Source organism: Podarcis tiliguerta, assembly GCF_965153285.1.
Source record: "Podarcis tiliguerta genome assembly, chromosome: 11".
In the NCBI taxonomy this organism is placed as follows: domain Eukaryota; kingdom Metazoa; phylum Chordata; class Lepidosauria; order Squamata; family Lacertidae; genus Podarcis; species Podarcis tiliguerta.
In genome coordinates, this window is record NC_139544.1 from 57,330,686 (window position 1) to 57,356,420 (window position 25,735).

Sequence of the window (25,735 nt, forward strand, 5' to 3'; positions counted from 1 at the left end):
GAAAAAAAGCAATAAAAGATTAACAAACAATACATCGAGAATAGAAAGAAAAAACAATACATCAAAACAACAAGAAAAAACAAAAACATTTAAAAACACATCCAATTTCCATGTCTTTATCTTTCATTTACTTATTTCCTCGACTTCCTCACACCTCCCTTTTTTGTATTCTAGTTCAAATTAGCTAATTCAGCAAATCCTTTCCCCCTTTCTCAATTTTTTGTTCTATAATTTATCTTAACACAGTCTAACTTTAAATTTTCCACTTTAGCCCATTAACAATCAGTTTTTGCTTAATTCTTTATAACATTTCTGCTAAAACCATACAATTTCATTCCAGTATTCTTCTAACGTGAATTCCATAGCTCTCAGGGCAAAATGGCCCTGAGCTCCAGGGGAAGCAGCCTTGGCTAGTTTTTCCCCACTGCTTTACAAGGGCTCATGGGAGAGATTTTTTCCCCATGAGCCCATTGCAAAAACAAGATACAGTCATACCTTGTGTTGCGTCCGCTTCATGTTGCGTCTTTTCACATTACGTCCCACAGCAACCCAGAAGTACCAGAACGGGTTACTTCTGGGTTTCGCCGCTCGCGCATGAGCAGAAGCGCTAAATCATGCTTCGTGCATGCGCAGAAGTGCCAAACCGTGCAGCGCGCTTGCACAGACACAGCGCTTCAAGTTGTGGGCATTTCATGTTACAGACGGGCCTCTGGAATGGATCCCGTCCATAACGCAAGGTGCCACTGTACTGGGCAAAACCTTGCTCAGTATTTTGCTGCCATCTATGGGCTACAGGGCCAATGGGCAAAGGCACCCCACACTTATAGGGCATGGTATGAGGCTTCCAACAGGTAAAAAGCACTGGAGGAGAATGCCAGGCAGAGCCTGAGATCAAGTGGCCTGAGGAGAGTATTTGTGACTGGGCAATAGATTCTGAAGCAACAGGTAGAAAACCTTCAGCAAGGTCACATTTGACCCCAGGTTCGGAGGTTCCTCACTCTGCTACGGTTGAGGACAGATGTGGTGATGAGATCCGTCAGGTGTAGTTATGAGTTGGAACTGTCCTGGACTGGCCTTATTTTATGGCATCTATCCCTGGTCAAATCCTGCCCTTGTTTCCCCTGAGAGCCGCCCAATCATCCACCCTTGGTTTAGAGCCTTCACTGTGCAATTTTGGGTCACTTGTTGATGGAGCAGAAAGAATCCTGCCCCCTTTCAACTTGATTGGCACTTGGTCGGGGTTTCCCCTGACTTTCCCTCAGTTAAATTATGGCCTTCCTCTGTTAGGTGGGAGAACGTTGTTTGCATGAGGGCGGAAATGGCATTGGGTATCAGGGACCTTCATAAGCGGCGTGAGAGAAGGATTGACCACAGCACCCCCAAGCTTGGAATCTGGTTGGAATCTACACCCTGGTCTCCCAGTGAGACTTTGCTTGCTTGGTTTGCACCATAGCAAGGTTCAACACTGACCAACTCCCCTGAGACGTGTTTGGAGCAGTCCAAACCCGGTGGATCCATTCCATCAACATGGGGCTTGTGGAATGATGAACTGATCCTGGGACGCAATGTCATACCAACCCTCACCCTACCTGGTGCTGTCAATAAAGATTTGGCCTGATTTTATGCCAGCACAGTTGTACGGTCTGGTTATTTTGCTGCTTCCAGGGGTCGTATAATGTGCCTGCTTGGGCAATGCATCCTTGAACCCTTGCTTCTGTGGCTGGGTAATAGTAATTTATTATTTGTACCCCACCCATCTGGCTGGGTTTCCCCAGCCACTCTGGGGGGCTTCCAACAAAGATTAAAAATACATTAAAATGTCACACATAAAAAACTTCCCTGAACAGGGCTACCTTGAGATGTATTCTAAATGTAAGGTAGTTGTTTATCTCCTTGACATCTGATGGGAGGGCATTCCACAGGGCGGGTGCCACTGCCAAGAAGGCCCTCTGCCTGGTTCCCTGTAGCTTAGCTATTCACAGTGAGGGAACCACCAGAAGGCCCTTGGCGCTGGACCTCAGTGTCAGGCGAAAATGATGGGGGTGGAGACGCTCCTTCCGGTATACTGGGCCGAGGCCGTTTAGGGCTTTAAAGGTCAACACCAACACTTTGAATTGTGCTCAGAAACGTACTGGGAGCCAATGTAGGTCTTTCAGGACCGGTGTTACGTGGTCTCGGTGGCTGCCCCCAGTCACCAGTCTAGCTGCCACATTCTGGATTAGTTGTAGTTTCCGGTCACCTTCAAAGGTAGCCCCATGTACAGTGCATTGCAGTAGTCCAAGTGGGACATAACTACAGCATGCACCACTCTGGCGAGACAGTCTACGGGCAGGTAGGGTGTAAGCCTGCATACCAGGTGGAGTTGGTAGACAGCTGCCCTGGACACAGAATCAACCTGCACCGCCATGGACAGTTGTGAGTCCAAAATGACTCCCAGGCTGTGACCTGGTCCTTCAGCGGCCCAGTTACCCCATTCAGGGCCAAGGAGTCCTCCACACCAGCCCGCCCCATGCCCCCCAAGAACAGTCCTTCTGTTTTGTCAGGATTCAACCTCAAAGTAGAGTGCGTTTGCAGAAGTTATGAAATCTAACCTGCTTGCCACTGACACGTGGCCCCCAGAAGAGTTATAAGAAGGGGGTGTGGCCCTCCAACAGAAAAGAGTTCTCCATCTCTGATGCAGTCTTTGTGTGCCTCTTGTTCACTTCAGCAGGGATTACAAAAGAGAAGATTGTTACCTTCGTGAGTTCCAATGTACTGGAGTCAGAGACTGAAGCTTTCGTTTTCTCTCTGTATCCTAAAGATGGCGCTGTTGCAAAAGGAGAAACATGCCTCTCTCTCTCTCTCTCTCCTCACACACACAAACAGCCTGCTCTGAGACTTGCAGGCATCTCCAAAATAATAATAATAATAATAATAAAAACATGTAAGTGTCTTTCTTTCTATGTGGAATAATAAAAATCCTTATTATTTTGATAGCAGCCGCGTTGCTGGGAAAATCCACCCAAATATGCTGACTGATATTAAGCACCTCGCCCCTTCTTATTGTCTATTTCATGGGCTTTAGCTTTCTGGATTGCTAAAAACAGCCATCTGAAGACAAAAGCTCAGATTCGTTTTATCTTTATGGCCATTATTGTTTCCTCCCAATAATCATAACCGTTTGCACTTAGGCGGCTTCACTCATCCAAGGATCTCGACAAGCAGCAAAAGGATAGAGAAAAAAGTCATCAGAGAGCAAACGTGGGGCAGTGTGTGTGTGTGTGTGTGTGTGTGTGTATGTGTATCCCTGCATACTCCACTGCCCAAAGAGGATCTTATGGGGGTGGCATGGAGGAGATCCCTGAAAGTGATCTCCTGGGGGTGGTTGTCACACTTTGGATTTATTTTATGAGACTTGCAAGGTCTGCTAAGGTAATGACAGCAAAACTCAGTAAGGCAGAATGTGATTCTCAGCTCCCCCTGTGAAATTTCCAATATCCCCCTACATCAGAGCTCCAAAGACAAAACTGAGTGCCAGGTTTCCCCCGCTGTCCTTCCCGGGTGTGTCATCCCTGGGGTCCACCAAACATCCACAAAGCTCACACAAAGCCACATTCACAGCATATATTTAAAGCACTGTGATTTAAAGCACCATTTTAAATGGTTGTGACTTCTCCCTCAAAATCCTGGGTACCAGTCCCCTCGCAAAACTTACAGACCCTCCAGGTGTATTTTGCAAGGACAGTCCCGGATTTACAGAAGCTGTTCTGGTTTCTGATTTGATCCCAGAATGTCCTGCTTTCCCCTAGGATGTCCCTATTTTCATCAGAGAAATTTTGGAGGGCATGGTAAAAAGGTAAAGGTACCCCTGAACATTAGGTCCAGTTGTGGATGACTCTGGGGTTGCGGCGCTCATCTCACTCTATAGGCCAAGGGAGCCGGCGTTTGTCTGCAGACAGCTTCCGGGTCATGTGGCCAGCATGACTAAGCCGCTTCTGGTGAACCAGAGCAGCGCAGGACTTGCCTATTTTTATCAGAGAAATGTTGGGGGGTATGGAGTTATGTGACCCCCTGAGCAAAGAAGGTAAGCAACTATACAACGTTTAGAAGACCTCTGGTGGCAGCCCTGTATAGGGAAGATTTTTAATGTTTAATGTTTTATTGTGTTTATATATTTTGGAAACCTCCCAGAGTGGTTGGGGCAACCCAGCCAGATGAGTGGGGTATAAATAGGCACCCCTATATTCATTGAAGAAATGTTGGAGGGTATGAAGTGAAATTCCCAGAGTGGCTTAACAACCAATTCCTCTTAGAGTCATAGAATTGTGGAGTCAAAGGGACCCTAAGGATCATCTAGTCCAGTTCCCTACAATCCCCTACAATCTCAACTAAACCATCCCTGACAGATGGCCAGGAACCATTAATGTGTCAACCAGCTTTCATAGGCTTTGCTATCAAAAACGATCTTGTGAAGCTCTTGTTAGACGTCCCTACTGGCATTAATGAGTGACTGGAAGAAGCAAAGATCTCCATTGTCGAAGCAATGATTCTTCATCATCAACTTCATTGGATTGGTCATGTTGTGAGGATGCCTGATTATTGTTTTCCAAAGCAACTACTCTATTCCGAACTTAAAAACAGAAAGCGTAATGCTGGTGGTCAACAACAAAAGAGGTTTAAATTGTTTTTTAAAGAGGCAATTGTTTTTTGTTTGTTTTTTAGTATGAACACTGACAATTGGGAAACACTGGCCTGTGAACACTCCAGTTGGAGAACAGCCTTTACCAAAGGTGTCATAGACTTTGAAGACACTTGGACTCTGGATGGAAGGAAGAAACGAGCTAAGAGGAAGGCACGTTTGACAAATCCTTACCATGATCAACTCCTGCCTAGAAAACTATGTCCCCACTGTGGAAGAACGTGTGGATCCAGAATTGGCCTCCACAGTCACCTATGGACACACTGCTAAGCCGTGTTCATGGAAGACAATCTGACTTGGCTATGAGTGATTGCCGATCACCAAAGAAAGGAGAAGAAAGACTCTGTGGGTTCGGTCAGCGAACCAGGTTCAGATCCACCTAATAGTTACCCCAACCAGCCCACTTATTACCAGCTTCTCCATAAGAATATCATGGGGGAACTTTCTCAAATGCCTTATTGAAATCAAGAGACGCTAAGTCCCTGGGAACTATAGGAATTGTAGCTCCTTTAGAGCTAACAGAAGAACAGGCGCATACCACACTCACTTGTGCAATTGAAATTTAGCACGGCCTGGTGGTGTATTGATCAAAAAGCCACAGTACCATAACACAACAGGAAAAGCAGTGTAAAAATAAAATTTGGAACTGGGACAGAAGTACTTGCATGGTAACCAGGAAAAAGGAATGCAGTAATCCTCATGTCTGAAGGCAGCCTCAGATGGAGAGATTTCACCAAGAGACAGAAGCTGGAAATGCAAAGAGCTGCTTTTGTTTTACGAAAGGGGGAGTAAGGGCCAGGCAGCTTCTGCTGGTGGAACAGAGAGCATGTATCCATCAGACCCCGCACAGGACTTTGGACTTCTGTGCTGCTATTATCCCTCTCTTTTACACAGTCTTTCTCTCTTTCTGAATGTGTGTGTGTGCATGCTTATAGTGACCAGCAGAAAGGGAAGAATGCTGTGATGTTTTATGCCACCGAGACAAAAAGGCTATTGATCCTTTTTGCCTCTGGAAAAGGTTTCTAATAATTTCCAGATATAGCATAGATTGTGGTGCTGCTATCTTTAATTAAAACACGACACAAAGGATGGAAAGCAATTATTTGGGGTTGAGTTTGATCCTACCTTCCCTTCCTGCTGTGGAAGAAAACCTTTGGTTGTACAGCCTCTCTTCTCCATACAGGCTATGAGCATAACTTGTTTGCACATTTTATTGGGGTAGCATTTAATATTGAGACACTGCACATGCAGCTGAGAGATGACCACTGTGGTTACTTAAGAACCCTTGAGAGGGCTCATCAGGAGCTCCTTTCTCCATGAGCGTGCTCACCTCCTCCTTTGTGCCGCTTGTGTACAAAGGCACCCAAGCCACAAAGGTCCCAGGAGAAAAATAAGACACAAAGCATTTTGGTTTATGGGTTCAAACAGGTCACAACTTTATTGGTTACAGGGACACGGGTGGCACTGTGGTCTAAACCACTGAGCCTAGGACTTGCCGATCGGAAGGTTGGAAGTTCGAATCCCTGAGACGGAGTGAGCTCCCGTTGCTCGGTCCCAGCTCCTGTCCACCTAGCAGTTTGAAAGCATGTCAAAGCGCAAGTAGATAAATAGGTACCGCTCCAGTGGGAAGGGAAACAGCATTTCCAGGTGCTGCTCTGGTTTTGCCAGAAGCTGCTTACTCATGCTGGCCACATGACCAGGAAAAACTGTCTGCAGACAAACCTCAGCTCCCTCGGCCAGCAAAGCAAGATGAGCGCCGCAACCCCAGAGTCGTTTGCTACTGAACATAACTGTCAGGGGTCCTTTACCTTTACCTTTTTTATTGGTTACAGGTGTGATTAGTTTGGCTTAGGCATTGGGGTGAAGTCCACTTAAGGGTAAACCACCGATAGGGGTGCCCTATGACTTACGTCAAATAAGGGGTCCCTGTAGAGGATGGCCCTAGCCCATGCCCAGGCTTCAGACAGGATTCATGCCCCAGATCCTTTAGCAGGATATCCTTACTGAGGAGTAGCAGGCAAACCAAAGGCTTACCCAATCCCTAACCTCACAAAAGTTATGACGATTGCCACTAGGTAGGCAAAAACCAAACGGCTGGTGCCAATTTGCCAAGTGGGGAAAATTCCTACCTATGGGGCAATGGTGATGGGGAAGAGAGAGGGTGCCAGCTGGCTGTGCCACAATTAAATCGTCCATGGCAACGCCCCACCTGATGGCTGATTGGCTAGGGAAGAACTCCAGCAATGATGATGCAGCTGGCACAAAACAGGGGAGGGGTGTTGTCCCTCAGCCCCTTAGGAAAGTAAGCTGTTGTGAGCCAGCTGCCCGGCCCCCCACCGGGAAAAGGTGAGCAGACCTCTCATGTACGTCTCTCTCTCTCTCTGGGTCTAAATGAAATCATATTAATGCCCAGAGAGAAAAGACAAGGCATAAGAAGAGTCCTGCTGCATCCAGGTCAGTGGCACATCTAGTCCAGCTTCCCATTCTCACAGTGACCCACCAAATGCTTGTGGGAAACGCACAAGCAGGATCTGAGCACAACTCCCTTCTGGTGGTTTCCAGTAAGTGGTATTCTGTCAGGAATGAACCAGCTCCCAACGAAAGTTTGCAGTCAACTGCAGAAAGCAGCCAGGAACAGGGAAGCTGCTTTGATGTTAGTGAGACAGAGGAGAGACGGCAGCTGCATACTCCGACCATAGCTGTCAAAGTTTCCCATTTTTATGGGAAATTCCCTTATTCCGAATAGGATTCCTCACAAGAAAAGGGAAAAGTTGACAGCTGTGACTCCGACTCCTTCTGACCTTGATGTACAAGCCGATAAGACAGTAACAGAGAGCAGACTAAAACGCAGTCAAAGCTCACCGGAAACACAATCAGGTGGGAAAGAGTTAAGAGACAGCCTCTCAGAGAATGGGGAAGAGGCGGGAGCTGACCCCCTAAGTCCAAGGTGAACGGGAGGGCTACAAGATAGGAAGCAAAACAAAAGACATCAGAAGCGAAAGTTCAGTTGCTTCTGGTCACGCCGAAAGCAGTCTTCAGAAGGGTCATCTTGACTGATTATGTCGGAGGCTGTGTTAGAGCCATCCAGAGCTCTCTGTTTGTTTTGACACTAAATTATCCTTTTTAATTACTACGCCTGCTGTGTTATCAAGTGGGAACCTGGACTCCTGACATTTCTGCCTCCAACTGTTTCTGCCTCCAACTTTTTGGGTTGGTGGCCATCATTGTATCTTTCAGGAACAAATTGCACAGTTTATTCCATATGAACCTACTCAGACCCTGAGGTCATCTTCTGAGGCCCTTACTTGTGTGCTTCCTCCAAGAGAGGTCCAGAGGGTGGCAACACAAAAATGGACTTTTTCTGCAGTGGCTTCCCCTTTGTGGAATGCTCTCCCCAGGGCAGTTCACCTGGTGCCTTCATTATACACCCTTCGGTGCCAAGTAATAATAATAGTTAATTAATTAAATAATAATAATAATAATAATAATAATAATAATAATAATAATAATTTATTTCTACCCCGCCAATCTGGCTGGGTTTTCCCAGCCACTGTGGGCAGCTTTCGACAAAACATTAAAGACAGAATAAAAGCTTCAAACATTAAAAACTTCCCTAAACAAGGCTGCCTTCAGATGTCTTCTAAAAGTCAGATAGTTGTTTCTTTCCTTGGAATCTGATGGGAGGGCGTTCCACAGGGTGGGTGCCACCACCGAGAAGGCCCTCTGCCTGGTTCCCTGTAACCTCACTTCTTGCAGTGAGGGAACCACTAGAAGGCCCTCAGCGCTGAATGATGGGGGTGTTCCTTTTTAACCAGGCTCATTGGACGTGTTTATTGGGTTGTTTTTCTTTTTATTATGTATTTTGTGTTTTTCTATTGTGATTTTATGTTGTGAACTGTCCTGAGACCTGCGGGTATAGGGAGGTATACAAATTTTAATAATAATAATAATAATAATAATAATAATAATAATAATAATAGTGTGCCATGCCAGCTAACTATAGAGGAAGATATTGTGTGTGAGAGAGAATGCAACATTCATGAGTTTACATGCTTTTACCCCACCCAGTTTCTTTTCTTTCTTTCTTTATTAATATGTATATATATAATCTGTATATATATAAAATTCCATTCAGGCAAAAAGAAATGCAAGGACGATTTAAAACTGCAAAAATAGTTATAAATGAAAGAAACAGCACAATCAAATGAAGATGAATGCAACAATTCAGCTGGTAAACCATACAATGATCTAAATTCTAAAATAACATCTGGCTTTGGCCACACCCACTTTGGGTTTTGGCCACACCCATATTCATGTATGGCTCCACCCACTGCTCATATGCTGTCCATGACTACCTTCTCACATGAAGTAACACAACTCTTGATGAAAGTTAGATTTCCTACCCCTGCAATATAGCATCATCAAGTGATGCTGAGAGTTCTCGCCAGTCCTTCATAAGAAATCAGTTGTTTGAATAAAACTAACTTCAGGGCCCTTGGGTTTATCTGGACAGAAGTCCGCTTTGCACATCAAGGTCTGGGCACTGCAATGGGAAACTACAGATGTCACCCGAACCTTCTGCCTCCGGATTTCTCTTCCAAAACCATCTGCATCTTTCGGCACCTGTCTTCTTACACATCTACCACACAGAGAAATATCTGGTGACAGGTACTCACAGAAGACTTCTCCAAGGCCAAACAGCAGGTACAATGCACCACCTGGGATGGAGACCAGACAGGTTGCTTGGCTCTTGTTATCGAAAAGTAGAAAATTCCAAACTTACAGTCTGGCAGACACATACCAGGAACCAAGTGTTGGAGGCCAAGGAACAGAGAGAAAATTATTACCTCTCCCTCTAAAGCTAAGTAACCGGTGTTAACGGAGAAATCTGAGGGCTCCCTTGGACAAAAAACAAGGACACCAGCCAGGAATACCAGAGTAAAACAGCAGCCAGTAGGCTTGGTCTTTATTGAAGACTGTCGCAACAGGACTCCCACCTGCCACAAGGTGGAACAAGATGGAAGCCCTGAACAAAAGAGCCCCCAAACTTTTATTAGCTGCTAATCCCTATGTTACATCCTCCCCAAACTACATCATTAATACATCATGGTTACATCATGAAAGGGAAGGTCTGGTGGCAGTAATCTGAGCATCCTGGACCCTGCCCCATGGTTCCCCTTGCCCTCCACCAAACACCCATCAAGCGTAACAAAAGAGATATTTACATTTCCCTGTTTCCCAGCCAAGTTAATCACACCCTTTTGTCTTCATCTGGGTTTGTTATTTCTGGAATGGCTACCTGTCTAGCACTCAGGTATCAGGATGCCAGGAATTATCGCTCAGGCAGAGGGGCTGCTGAGTAGCTGAGCTCACATGTCTATATGAATTTCTGAAGTTTTCCCAGTGAGCCAGTACATAGATACATATATCAGTGAATTGTTACATTTGGTATCGTGCAGCAAAGGCTCTTTGAATAGATAGTAAGAAACTGTGATGAAGTGTTTTGTGTGGACAAGTCACAAAAGTCACAAAAGTGATTGTGCTGATTTTGGTAGTGGGCTGCATGTGCATGATATCTGCGGGAGGGGCAAACCTCCCCCAACCTATACATAAATTCCTGCAACATCGGGCAGGTGGGGGCAATTTTTGTCAGAATATTAACCAAGAAAGGAAGGAATAAACTTGTCTCTGCTTGCTGTGCAGTCCCAATGAACATCAGACCAGTGCCTGTTGTTATAATGTTTACAGGTACACCACCCTCTGCATTTGGAAGCCTTCTAAGAAGCTGCTGCGGGAGAGGAACTGTGAGCAACATCATGGGAGGGGATGAATCTGACATAGAATTGGAGAGATGGAAGGGACCCTAAGGGTCATCTAGTCCAACTCCCTGCAATGCAGAAATCTCAACTGAAGCATCCATGACAGAGGGTCATCCAACCTCTGCTTAAAACCACCCAGGAAGGAGAGTCCACAACTTCCCAAGGGTGTCCATTGTTGAACAGGTCTTACCGTCAGAAGCTCCTTCCTGGGGTTAAGCTAGAACTTGTAACTACTGATGATATGCCATCAGTGGTAGCCACCAAAACACCCACCCACAATTGGGGTGTTTCAGTATGTCAAAGAGAACAACAACTACCAGACTTTTAGAAGACACCTGAAGGCAGCCCTGTTTAGGGAAGTTTTTAATGTTTGATGCATTACTGTATTTTAATATTTTGTTGGAAGCCTCCAAGAGTGGTTGGGGAAGCCCAGCCAGATGGGTGGGGTATACATTAATAATAATAAAATAAAATATAATAATAACAACAACAACAACAACAACAACAACAACAACAACAATACTACTACTACTACTACTACTACTACTACTACTAATAATAATAATAATTATACCCCACCTTCCCCAGCCAGAACCAGGCTCAGGGCAGTTAACACCAGTAAAATTTCAGTAAAATCATAATAGGAAAAAACAAACCAATTTAAAATACAGGTTAAAATGCTATTTAAAATGCAGCCTCATTTTAAAAGTAGCCCATAGTAGCCTCATTTTAAAAGTAGCCCATATCTCCCAACAAAAGAGATATTTACATTTCCCTGTTTCCCAGCCAAGTTAATCACACCCTTTTGTCTTCATCTGGGTTTGTTATTTCTGGAATGGCTACCTGTCTAGCACTCAGGTATCAGGATGCCAGGAATTATCGCTCAGGCAGAGGGGCTGCTGAGTAGCTGAGCTCACATGTCTATATGAATTTCTGAAGTTTTCCCAGTGAGCCAGTACATAGATACATATATCAGTGAATTGTTACATTTGGTATCGTGCAGCAAAGGCTCTTTGAATAGATAGTAAGAAACTGTGATGAAGTGTTTTGTGTGGACAAGTCACAAAAGTCACAAAAGTGATTGTGCTGATTTTGGTAGTGGGCTGCATGTGCATGATATCTGCGGGAGGGGCAAACCTCCCCCAACCTATACATAAATTCCTGCAACATCGGGCAGGTGGGGGCAATTTTTGTCAGAATATTAACCAAGAAAGGAAGGAATAAACTTGTCTCTGCTTGCTGTGCAGTCCCAATGAACATCAGACCAGTGCCTGTTGTTATAATGTTTACAGGTACACCACCCTCTGCATTTGGAAGCCTTCTAAGAAGCTGCTGCGGGAGAGGAACTGTGAGCAACATCATGGGAGGGGATGAATCTGACATAGAATTGGAGAGATGGAAGGGACCCTAAGGGTCATCTAGTCCAACTCCCTGCAATGCAGAAATCTCAACTGAAGCATCCATGACAGAGGGTCATCCAACCTCTGCTTAAAACCACCCAGGAAGGAGAGTCCACAACTTCCCAAGGGTGTCCATTGTTGAACAGGTCTTACCGTCAGAAGCTCCTTCCTGGGGTTAAGCTAGAACTTGTAACTACTGATGATATGCCATCAGTGGTAGCCACCAAAACACCCACCCACAATTGGGGTGTTTCAGTATGTCAAAGAGAACAACAACTACCAGACTTTTAGAAGACACCTGAAGGCAGCCCTGTTTAGGGAAGTTTTTAATGTTTGATGCATTACTGTATTTTAATATTTTGTTGGAAGCCTCCAAGAGTGGTTGGGGAAGCCCAGCCAGATGGGTGGGGTATACATTAATAATAATAAAATAAAATATAATAATAACAACAACAACAACAACAACAACAACAACAACAACAATACTACTACTACTACTACTACTACTACTACTAATAATAATAATAATAATTATACCCCACCTTCCCCAGCCAGAACCAGGCTCAGGGCAGTTAACACCAGTAAAATTTCAGTAAAATCATAATAGGAAAAAACAAACCAATTTAAAATACAGGTTAAAATGCTATTTAAAATGCAGCCTCATTTTAAAAGTAGCCCATAGATCAAAACCATAAGGGAATGAAAAACATAAGGTTCAGACTGAGTCCAAACCAAAGGCCAGACGGAACAGCTCTGTCTTGCAGGCCCTGCGGAAAGATGTCAAGTCCCGCAGGGCCCTAGTTTCTTGTGACAGAGCGTTTCACCAAGTCGGAGCCAGTACTGAAAAGGCCCTGGTCTTAGTTGCAACCAGTCTAACCACCTTGCGACCTGGGACCTTCAAAATGTTGTCATTTGTGGACCTTAAGGTCCTCCATGGGGCATACCAGGAGAGGTGGTCCCGTAGGTACATGGGTCCTAGGCCGCATAGGGCTTTAAAGTGAAAGGGATGGAACTTAATGGGCAGGGAACCAGTGGACCCTAAACCTATGCAGCTACTAGTAATGGACTCAACCTGAATGGACTCAACCGTGCCACCCTGAAACTGGCACAGCAAAAATGGACACTTTCACTGTTCCCCTTCCATTGTTGATGATGTGAGCAACAGAACTTCAGATATGGAGGTGGCTCCATTGCTTATTTCAGGCCTGCTGTTCTCAACTAGGAGAAAGGATTGCAACGTAAGCTTTTGGGCTGAAAATCTAATTGATTTGCTAAGGAAATTATACCCACCCACCCACCCATGAGTTCTCCACATCTGTTGGTATTCCTTCCTTCTCTATTCTCCTCCTTTCTGCACTTCTTCGCACATCTCATTTCAAATGTCTGCAATAGTAAAATTAAATAAAGCAAACACCACGATTACATTTCACATCCCACTGCGATCTTTTGAAGAAATGCTAATTTAATATGCCAAGGTGATAAGTCAAGTGATGAGAGAACCTCAGTAGGTTTCCAGCTCAGAATCTTTCTTTCTCTTTCTCTTTTGGGTAAACACATACAAAATTTGGAAAGTTGTCGGGAGCTTTCAGAACCTATTGGGTCTGCAAAAAATTGATTGGAAATACCAATTCTCTCGGCAGATTGGGACGCATAGATCCTGCTTCCACTTTCAAATTTCAGAAATGTGTGTTCATCGGAGGAACGGGAATGGAATTCTCTCCCTTTGAATTGCAAGAAAGCCCTCTGTGTTTTCGGGGAGAACTTGATTTTTGAGAAGGTTTCCATTTTATGTGTGCATCACCAGCCATCTGTATTCCGAAACCAGGAGAGGCTCCGGCAAAGTCTAAGAAATCTCCCAAAGACTCAGAAGCAATACACTCAAATGAATAAATAAAACATGCACACAACACAAATGATGGTTTCTGGGCAATAGGAAACACACAAACTACCCTAGTTGTTTGGAGATTTACGCAACCGTATTTCACAGATGCCCTACTGCTTTATTTATACCGTTAAGGGAGGCAGAGGCAGCCTCTAACCATCAACACCCATCATTAAATCATTACAGAAACTCTCTTGTTAAAGAGACAGAGAGCAGGCACTCACAAAAAAGCACACCTTGGCTGGAGAAGGATGGAGAAATTGTGCAAAGGTGGGGCTGGGTGCGAGGCCTCTGGGCATGGATACATGGGCACGGGAGCTCATCCAAAAACTGCATGGGTCCATCAGAACCATTTTTAAAATTGACCTTGTATTAAGAAAATTTCATTTATAAAAAGATAGAGTGAAAAAAATTAAGAAAAAAGTGAGCGACAATGAAAAAAAGAAGCAATACAATTACATTAGCATACATAAATATAGGTCAAGGTAAAGGGACCCCTGACCATTAGGTCCAGTTGTGACCGACTCTGGGGTTGAGGCGCTCATCTCACTTTATTGGCCAAGGGAGCCGGCGTACAGCTTCCGGGTCATGTGGTCAGCATGACAAAGCCGCTTCTGGCAAACCAGAGCAGCACATGGAAACGCCGTTTACCTTCCTGCCGGAGTGGTACCTATTTATCTACTTGCACTTTGATGTGCTTTTGAACTGCTAGGTTGGCAGGAGCAGGGACCGAGCAATGGGAGCTCACCCCGTCGCGGGGATTTGAAACGCTGACCTTCTGATCAGCAAGTCCTAGGCTCTGTGTACAAATAGGTATATTCTTATTATCCTAATACACATATGCTTTTCAATAACCTAATATATTCTGTATAAGCTCATTCGAAATATCATTGTATTTATTGAAAGAAAACCTGTAACCTGTCCATTCATATATTGCCAGTGTTGTCAACCCTCAAAGCAATGAAATTTTCACCAAGAGCAATTAACAATCATTTGAAACTTTCTGAAAGTTAAAATAACATTCGATTAAAAATGCATTAAAACTCACACCAACCTTTGGCTCAAGTGTCTGTAAAATAAGAATTTTTTAGCCGAAAGGAATACAATGAAGGTGCCTGCCTTATATCAATAGGCAGGGAGTTCCAAAGTATAAGGTAAAGGTAAAGGGACCCCTGACTGTTACGTGCAGTCATGGCCGACTCTGGGGTTGCGGTGCTCATCTCGCTTTATTGGCCAAGGGAGCCGGCGTACAGCTTCCGGGTCATGTGGCCAGCATGACTAAGCTGCTTCTGGCGAACCAGAGCAGCGCACGGAAACGCCGTTTACCTTCCCGCCGGAGTGGTACCTATTTATCTACTTGCACTTTGAAGTGCTTTCAAACTGCTAGGTGGGCAGGAGCAGGGACCGAGCAACGGGAGCTCACCCCGTCGCAGGGATTCGAACCGCCAACCTTCTGATCGGCAAGTCCTAGGCTCTGTGGTTTAACCCACAGCGCCACCCACGTCCCTTGTTCCAAAGTATAGGTGTTGTTAATTTGCAACTAAACCTGTCAGTCAAAATGAAAGAACCTTCCCCCAACAATCACCCCTCTCCCACCTGAGCTCAAGAGATTTTCTTAGCAGTTTTGCTTAAAAAGCAGTCGTCGCTTAGGGGGAAAGGCAGGGTTTCGGGCACCTGAGTCCACAGAGACACAGGAGTTTTAGGAAGTCCCCGATCTGATTTGAGACACCTTGCTGACAGCGTGCTCTGACTTTGGCATGCAGAAACCTCGCCTGAATCACCACTGCTCACCTTGCAATTTTGGGAAGCAGACAGAGACAATGCATACCGTATAAACGAACACTCAAGAGAAAGGAATGAATTTCTCATAAAAGAATTCATAACAGATCTCACCACTGGGAAGATAACATATGGTTATAGGAGATAAAATGGAAGAGATCAGTAAGATTTAAAATCCTTTCCAAAGCCATATAGGAAAGCAACTTTAAGAATATTAGATGTCATGAATGAACCATTGCATTTGGAATTCTATCTATGCCCTTGTGAATGTTAAGCATCCTTATTTATAGACTCAAGTAGAGGCCAATATCTGTTGTGGCAAAGTGTTGATAGGGAGAAACCTCACCTGCCAGAAGCACTGCACCTCCAGAGATTATTTACAAAACAGCAGGTTCTTACATCTGACCACTAGCAAAGCACGTGGAGCATGTGCAGAGTTTTCACAGTGATGGGACAAGAGACATACCCAATAAGGCCCTGTTTGTTTGGTTTGGTTTGTTTGAATTTCAATACAATATTTTATGGGTTTTTTCCATATTATATCATAATATAAATAAACCCAAGCCATCATCACACCCTCCCCATCCCCCCATATACCCATCAATCAAACCTAATATTCTTTTGTCCCTCCCCCCGCTTCCCTCCACCCCCACTCAATTTCCTCTACATTCCTCTACATCCTGTTGGTTTGTTTGTTTGTTTGTTTGCCTGCTTGCTTGTTGCATTTATATCCCACCTGTTTCCTCCAAGGAGCTCAAGAAGACATACCATATTTTTCCATCTACAAGATGCCCCCATGTATAAGACACCCCCTATTTGGGGGGACTCCAATTTAAGAAAATGGGGGGGGGGGGAGAGATCTATCCGTGTATAAGATACCCCCAAATTTTGGATATTATTTTTTATGGGGAAAATCTAGTCTTATAAATGAAAAAATACGGTACTTGGTTTCCCCGCCCCCTCCTTTTCAATTTCCCACCTGTGAGGCAGATTAGGCTGAGAGGCAGTGACTGGCCCAATGTCACCCAGTGGTCTTTGCGGCCAAGCGGTGATTCGAACCACAGTCTCCCAGGTCCTGGTCCCATACTTGGAGGAGGGAGAAATGTTGTTTTCTGCTGCTCCAGAGAAGCGGACACGGAGCAATGGATCCAAACTACAAGAAAGAAGATTCCACCTAAACATTAGTAAGAACTTCCTGACAGTAAGAGCTGTTCGACAGTGGAATTTGCTGCCAAGGAGTGTGGTGGAGTCTCCTTCTTTGGAGGTCTTTAAGCAGAGGCTTGACAACCATATATCAGGAGTGCTCTGATGGTGTTTCCTGCTTGGCAGGGGGTTGGACTCGATGGCCCTTGTGGTCTCTTCCAACTCTATGATTCTATGATTCTATGATACTCTAGCCATTACACCACAATGTCATTGCATGCTCAGACCCCATTTTGAATCTCCATTACTATGTATTTGGAGGTAGGGCAGTGCTGGGTCTAACCTTGTGTGGAACCACACATTTTAGCCCTGCTTCCAAGGCTGTAACTCCTTCATCCTTCCACTTGGTGTGCCAGCATCACGGGACGGTAGAGATTCCTCTATTATTATTATTATTTTTATTAAAAACAATATTCATTTTTCTTTTCATTCATTACATACATCTCAAATTCTTCACATTTACTATATATTCCTCCTTCCTTCAAAGCTTCCTCCAACTTCCGCTTCTGGTTTGTTTCTATTTTCACCCACTTTGCTATTTCTTAACAGGAAAAAAGTTGTTAATAACATAACATCAAGTAAGGGTGGTCCCAGATAAAAATGGAGTCCCGTGTGAATTAATTTGGGAGGCTTTGACTGTGATGAAGATGAAACAGGAAGGAAGGGCAAATTGTATAAAAGGCAGTATGTGGGGGAAACAAGGCCTGGGAAATGACATATAAAGACTTGAAGACAATGTTGAAAATGATTTTTGTTAAAACAGACACAGACACACACACAAAACAACAACGGAAGCTATGATATTGGAAGGTACAGGACCTATTGGACTTATAGAGCGAGAGACTCTGTCCTGTATCTGAGTGTGGACATCAGGCCAAGATCAGCCCATCCCTACAGAAGAAAGAAGCCAATGCCAAAGAAGATAAAGAAGATAGGGAAAAAATAATTAATGAACTGTGCAGGACATATTAGATAATTTGAAACTCAAGAAAGAAAGAGGACACTGGGTTGTTGTTTTTTTAAGGAAATGTTTAATGCATAATTTTCACTTGTTGTGTAGTAGAACTTTTAAAAGTCACTTCTATTAAGATGAATAAGGTTTTAAAATTGGATTATTAAGAATATAAGGCTTTATGGACGTGCATGAAAAAGCATAGAACAATGGAACCAAGAGGCGGAGTGGAGGGAAATCAATTGAGTTAAGATTTATGATTTGAATTTTTGTTTGTGGTTTTTATTGTCATTATAAAATTAATAAATTCTATTTTTTTTATTTTTTGAAAACCTGATTAAAATTACCACAACTTTCTAAGCATCTGAGTAAGCTTTTCTAAACAACAATGTTTTCAAGAGGCACCCAAAATCTTGCAAATGAAGGGCCACTACTCAGTGATAATGTACACCTGTCCTCTCTGACAGATATTCCTTTGTGCAGATATTTCTCACAACAACAACAACATTCCTAAGGTAATTTAGTTATGTGAGGTCTAACTTTATTAGCCATTAAAGGTAAAGTTAAGGGACCCCTGACCATTAGGTCCAGTCGTGACCGACTCTGGGGTTGCGGCGCTCATCTCGCTTTATTGGCTGAGGGAGCCGGCGTACAGTTTCCGGGTCATGTGGCCAGCATGACTAAGCCACTTTTGGCGAACCAGAGCAGTGCATGGAAACGCCGTTTACCTTCCCGCTGGTGCGGTAGCTATTTATCTACTTGCACTTTGACATGCTTTCAAACTGCTAGGTTGGCAGGAGCAGGGACCAAGCAACGGGAGCTCACCCCGTCGCAGGGATTCGAACCGCCGACCTTCTGATCGGCAAGTCCTAGGCTCTGTGGTTTAACCCAAAATGCCACCCGCGTCCCTTATTAACCATTACATGTGGATAAACGCAGCCGCATACAAATAAATGGCTGAAGTGCCTTCATGCATTCCATTTGATGAGTAGACCATCTGTGTACATTGGTACCTCAGGTTACATACGCTTCAGGCTACATACATTTCAGGTTATAGACTACGCTAACCCAGAAATAGTACCTCGGGTTAAGAACTTTGCTTCAGGATGAGAACAGAAATCGTGCTCTGGCGGCACGGCAGCAGCAGGAGGCCCCATTAGCTAAAGTGGTGCTTCAGGTTAAGAACAGTTTCAGGTTAAGAACGGACCTCTGGAACGAATTAAGTACTTAAAACCCGAGGTACCACTGTATATGAATGCTTGAGCTGTGCAAATCAGCACGTGTGTCCTCTTTCACACAAACACTTGCCCACGGCTAGGAAAATATTGCACTTGCCTTCAGTTTAATGTGCAAACAAGCCAGTTTTGCACACAGGCGCATGGACTGTACATGGAATGGAACATTTGATCACATGGGGGTGGGGATAGGGACTTGGTTTCATGGGACCAAGGGCTGTGCAGCTTCTGATCTGTTTTGAATATGATTGTCCTGGCTAGGAATGACAGATATATCTATTTCTGTATTAAGAGAGCTTCAATTGCATGTGCACAGAGAGAAAAGCAAATGAGCAGAGCAGGAGGTTGAGAAATGCAACGGGGGGGGGGGGGGTGAGACAAGATGCCGCTACTGAGTATTCCTTCTTTCCCCAAATAGTCTGTGTATCACCAGTCTCCCAGACACAGAGCTTATGAGCTTCATTTCCAGACTGTGTGTGAGAGAATGAATCTTTCATGTAGGCAGATGCATTCCAAGACTCCAACACCCCTCTGAGGTTTCTTCCAAGAACCAGGAAGCGGTGTGGTGCATTTTTGTACCAGGCTGATAAGGTTGACACCACTGAAAACAAGAAAAAAAAAAAGATGTACTCAAAGGCATGCATGAGTACATAAGAACCTGCCTTGCACCAAGTCCGTTCATCTGTCCAGCTAGTTCAGCATGGTCTACACAGACTTGCAGATGCTCTCCAGGGTTTCTGATAGGGGCTGGCTGGATGAGGAGGGGGGGGGGAGTCTCCCACCCAGGAGTTCCCCAGGGAAGATGAGGACTTGGACCCCAGGTCCTGTTATGGAACAATGGGAAGGGTTGAGCTGGGAGGTGCTGAAAGCAAGAGGGTGATTGACGGGTGGGTATCAGAGGAAGAAGCCCCTTCCAGGACAGGGCTGAAGGCTGAGCATCTCACTGTGAGTGCAGACATGGACAGGGAGGAATCAGAAGGTAAACCTGCCATCCCACAGCAGGACAGTCCCAGTCCTGCTGACTCTCCTTTCTAGGGTTCCTGTATTTTGAAGAGCAAGAAAAGAGGATGCTATGATGGCCATTCAAAGGAAATACAGTCATACCTTGGTTTTCAAACAGCTTGGTTCTTGAACGTTTTGTCTCCCAAACACCACAAACCCGGAAGTGACTGTTCCGGTTTGCAAACCATTTATAGAAGCCAAACGTCCAACAAGGCTAATCTGCAGCTTCCGATTGGCTGTAGGTGCTTCCTGCAGCCAATCAGAAGCTACACCTTGGTTTCCGAACATATTGGAAGTCGAACGGACTTCTGGAACGGATTTCGTTTGGCTTCCAAGGTACGACTGTAGCTGCAATTTGTCTGGAATTTTACCCCTGAAAAAGAGGATGTGTCCTGGAAAAAGAGGACACATGGCAACTCTTACTGGCCAGATGCAGCACTCAGAACTTTCATCTTGATTACTTTGTTCTTCTTACTGATCTCCATTTTGCTTTGAGCCATCACAGTTTCATGATGGTGGACATCACCAAGGATCAAAATGCCTTTAAGGTTTTATTTTCCCTTCACCATTGTCGTAACACATCATCAAAGGCAAAACAGCTTCACAAGCTTCACCTTTAACTCATAGTCACATTGATTAAAACTGACCTCTGCTGATTAACCAATTAAAGGCCCTGTTTTTTTTACTGCCTGATGGACAGCCTAATCGCTTAGGCAAACAATTTGGCAATCTATCATATATACGACTGTGTCTACCAATCTAAGTCTGAATTTATTTCTCACATGAGAAGCCCTAGTCATGGATGCAAATGGATAATTCTTGGACCTCATTCATCGCAGTGACTGGCAGGAGGAGGCATAGCTTTATACAGTCAACTCCTCCCCCCCCCCCAAAAAAAAATCTAACCATGCTGTATAATGAGAAAAGAGAAAATTATGACCGCCTAGTTCAAGATCTCTCAAGCAAAGCAAGGAAAATGCCTACGGCTTATAGCAGATGCACAAGTGTATCACGGGTGATGAATGTATTTTGGACACCAAACTGTCATCTCAGGTCTTATATGTTTTTATCTGCCTCAGTGCTGTACACCTGTGTGCGGTTGATAAAGCAGTTGCTTTGCACTCCAGGCAAGTTTGAAGCTCAGCCCTATTGGCCTCATTTTCGCATCACCCCAAACTTTCTTTTCTCAAACCTGTTGCTGCTGTGCATGTTTTCACTCCACCAGCATTGAAAGAGTAGACCACACATCTTTGGAGGAGGAAGAAGAAGAAGAAGACTGATTTGCTGAGCAAGGAGAGGAGCTCAATTCATGAGTTTGGGAAGGTGAAAAATTCCACCTCATTCTTCTCAGCTTTGTAAAATTCGCACAGTAGACTTAGAATGTATCGCTTCTGAAACTTTTGCAATGGACTTGCCCAAGAAAAAAGCATGCAAAAATCATATGTTGTGGGGCAGTGTGCACAAAAATGAATAGGTTAGTGAAAGTAACATACAAAAATGTATCAAATTAGAGAAAATTTGGAGGAATGCTCATGGAAATGTTTGGCAATTACCATGCAGTAAGTTGTTGTTGTTAAAATTGATATGAAAATTGGCTGAATTGAACTGAAGGTCAGAAAAAAAAAATAAGGAGAGAAACTAAAATTGACAGATTCATCTATCCTCAGTGGTGAGTAAGAGAAAACGCAAGCCTGGGAGGAAGCTTGACTCTGTGTTTAAAATATAACTGTACAACTAAGTAGCTCAAATGCATAGATGCATTAGAACTATAGAGATTGATAGACTCACTATCCAAGTTTTCTGTATAATCATTATATAGTCATAACAAAAAAATGGCTACAAGATGTAACTATAGCCACCAGACAATTTGTGGAGGAAAAGCCTATCAAAAGGCTACTAACCATGATGGCTACTAGTCAAGACAGCTATGTCCTGCTTCCACCATCAGAGACAGGATGCAATCCTGGGAACCACAAGTGGGAAGACCACTTCTGCACTCTGATTTTGCTTGCAGGTTTCTCACCGGGGCATCTGATTGTCCATTTATAAGAACAGGATGCTGGACTAATGTTCTCATGATGGGAGATGGACCAAATCTGAGTCAACACATGACAACGGTTGGCCATTCATAAGTACCCTTAGCAAATCATTACCCCCAGTCCCATCTGTTTTAATTTCATTGTCTTTTAAATGCTTCTCTATCACACATGACAGTGAATAGGATGAGAGTCCCCAGATCCACTGAGCTAGAGATGGTCAAAATGTCTACTTGATTGCTTGCACTAAAATAATAAGATTAGACACACAGCAATTTCCTGGAGCCTTTCCCACTTGTTTCGCCTTCCATTTAATTGAAGAAATCAATGTTTGCTGTACATCTCAAACTTTCCATCGACTTTCACTTTTAAGCCACGTATATTTCTGTTAGCGCGGTGTAACGATTTAAGAAATGGAAAGACTGGACACTTTCAGGTAGACTCCTCAAACAAAAGAACTGGGTGTGCAAAAGCTCAATTGCAGCTTCCATTAGTTTATTGTTGATCACCTACCACTATTATTGAATATTTATATAATGTCATAAATGTGCATGTGCTTTAAAGACTTAACATTCAAAGGGACAGGTCCCTGACACTGCCATCATAGAATCTTCAACTCAACACAAGGAGAAATAGAGCGGGAAGGGAGGAAAGTAGCGACAGGAGTGAGTGGAAAAGGATATGGGCTAAATTTAATCACACACTTTGGCTTAGTTTCAGTAGAAACTCTCTTCTTGTTGTTGTTGTTGTTGTTTAGTCGTTTAGCCGTGTCCGACTCTTTGTGACCTTATGGACCAGAGCATGCCAGGCACTCCTGTCTTCCACTGCCTCCCACAGTTTGGTCAGACTCATGTTAGTAGCTTCGAGAACACTGTCTTGCCATCTCGTCCTCTGTCGTCCCCTTCTCCTTGTGCCCTCCATCTTTCCCAACATCAGGGTCTTTTCCAGTGAGTCTTCTCTTCTCATGAGGTGGCCAAAGTATTGGTGCCTCAGCTTCAGGATCTGTCCTTCCAGTGAGCACTCAGGGCTGATTTCCTTTAGAATGGATAGGTTTGATCTTCTTGCAGTCCATGGGACTCTCAAGAGTCTCCTCCAGCACCATAATTCAAAGACATCAATTCTTCAGCGATCAGCCTTCTTTATGGTCCAGCTCTCACTTCCATACATCACTACTGGGAAAACCATAGCTTTAACAATACGGACCTTTGTCGGCAAGGTAATATCTCTGCTTTTTAAGATGCTGTCTAGCTTTATCTTTGCTTTTCTCATAAGAAGCAGGAGTCTTTTGCTCCCAGGTATATCTGGGTTCACCAGTTAGAGCTGCTGCAGACTTGACTCTCAGCCTGAACCTTTCAATGGAAATTTGGCTTACATCTTCAAGCTCATCCACAAATGGATGTAGAAATATGGTTTTCCTGAACATTCCAAATCAGCACAAAAGATCACATTGCATTTCTCCCTTTTCTTTTTGGGAACGGGAAGTATATTTTTAAAATTCAACTCCATTTGTCGCCATACTTGCAATGTGAGATGTACAGTCACTTCGACCAGTTTTCTCTGGGTTTTCCCTCTAGCCTGGATTCTCTCCCAACCACAAGACAGCTGTAGATGCTCACATTTAAAAAATAATAATAAAAAAATCTGAGATTGCTCACAAGCTATCCAAGTCCTTGCTCCAGAAGGTGTGGATTAAGGCAGGCAGAGGGAGTTAGGAGCAGAATAAAGTCACTCAATTAAAAATGTCTCTCTGTAGAGGAATGGAGATATCTGATGTTTTTGTTTCAGCAGGAATCATTTGCCCATGAGCTGTTGCAAAGGAGCAAAAGATGGCAGTGTTGACACATGCATGGGAGGCAGCAGCCAATAGATTAACATCTCATAAGGATTCTTAAGAGAGAAGAATCCTTCTTCTTCTCTGTGTTCATTTCTTCTTCATCAGAAGTGGAGCATAGAAAGCGGCAGCAGGCCCCTGGTTCATCTAGCTCAGGAATGTCAACAGTTCCAGACTGTGGTTCTCCAGCTTTTCAGACAGGAGACTTTCCCAGTTTTACCTGGACATGCTGAGGATTGAACCCGGGACCTCTTGCCTGAAAACCATGAATTCACACCCCTTCCTATTGAGCAAGAAGGACCAACCTTCTGCTGCACATCCTCTCAACTGAAATGGAATGGGAATGGCTCTGTTCTTCCCTGAAACTTCTGTAAGAGAACTTCCCACCTGGCTTGTGTCCCATAGGGTGCAGTCTGGAGCTGGGATGAAATTATTACCTCCAGTGAAATTCTGTGATAACTTCATCCTGTTTTAAGCAGAGGGCAGGGAACCACTATTCTCAACCTTTGACAGGCTGGGTGCCATTGATCTACCACCACCCAATACCCAGGGACAACGGGCAGCAGCATGAGGTGAAATTTGTCAAAGGGGAACAGTTAGGGCCAGAGGCACCAGCTTGCAAGTGTGACAGGGGGTGATGTTGTGTCTACGAGCATCGCAGCTCCCTCCCTAAAGCCTGGCATGGCTTTCTGGGCTTTGGGAAGAAGGTGCTAGGCCTCTGGCAGGATGCTGGAGTGCTCATGACTCCTTCTCAAAGCCAGGTGGGCATTTGGAAAGTGGCAGGAGGGCTCGTGGACCCTGTTTGAGCATCACACTGCCCTCCCTAATGTGACAAGAAATAAGATTCTGACTAAGCATTAGGAAGAACACTCTAAGGGTAATAGCTGTTTGACTGTGGAATCGACTGCCTCAGACAAAGGTAGACTCTCCTTCACTGGAGGTTATTAAACAGAGGTTGGGGGTGTTACGATATAGTTCCGTTCCACCTTTAGAACAGGCATGTGGAGTTGTTGCATGTCACATGTCTGTTTACTTCCAGCAGTCTGCTAGGAACTTCCGCTGTATATAGCTTTTGTCTATGCTGTTTTTTGCTTGGACACGAAGGGAAGCAGACATGTTTTTTCCTTTGTCCTGATGCTGAATAAACACTTGTAAATATGCTTACATATGCCTCTGTCCGCTACTTCCGTTGCAAAGAGTTCTTATCTCTGCTAGCTTGCGTGCTCAGTCTCTAAAGGTTTCTGAGTCTTGAGTCGCAGTTTTGATGCTGTTCCGAGAACCGGATTTGGCCTGGCTGTCGGCCGGTGGGCTGGAGCCAGCTGGGGGCCTGCCAATTGCCCCCGTCTCCCCGGACGCACCCCAACAGGGTGATCATCTATCAGGGAGTGTTCAGCTGTGATTCCTGCATTGCAGAAGGATGACCCTTGTTATCCCTTCCAGCTCTACAATTCTATGATTCTACAACTCCATCCTCACCACAATTCTCAATAAAATCTCATGTGGCCTTAAAATTGAGACAGAAAAATGGAAGCCTCTTGCAAAAGAAAAGAAAAGAAAACTTATTGAAAATTTGAGGACAAATTCCAACACAGTAGTGCTGGTGGTCTTCTGTTGGTAAAGAGCTTAAAACATTGGGGGGGGGGGTCATCTTATCCATGTATAAACAGATAAACTGAGAGTCTTCTTTTACTGAGCTATATATTGATTGCTCAGACTGCTGAATGAACTCTTTGTTGGATTGGGGCCCTATTGTTGTTTTAAAGCAACAACACAACACCCTTATTTGTGTTTGCTCAGAAAAAAGTCCCATCCAGTTCAATGGGGCTTACTTTCAAGTAAGTGTTGGAAGGTTGCAGTCTTGCAGCACAATCGTATGCATGCCTACTGTAATGGATGTCCAAATTGAGTTCTAGGCAGC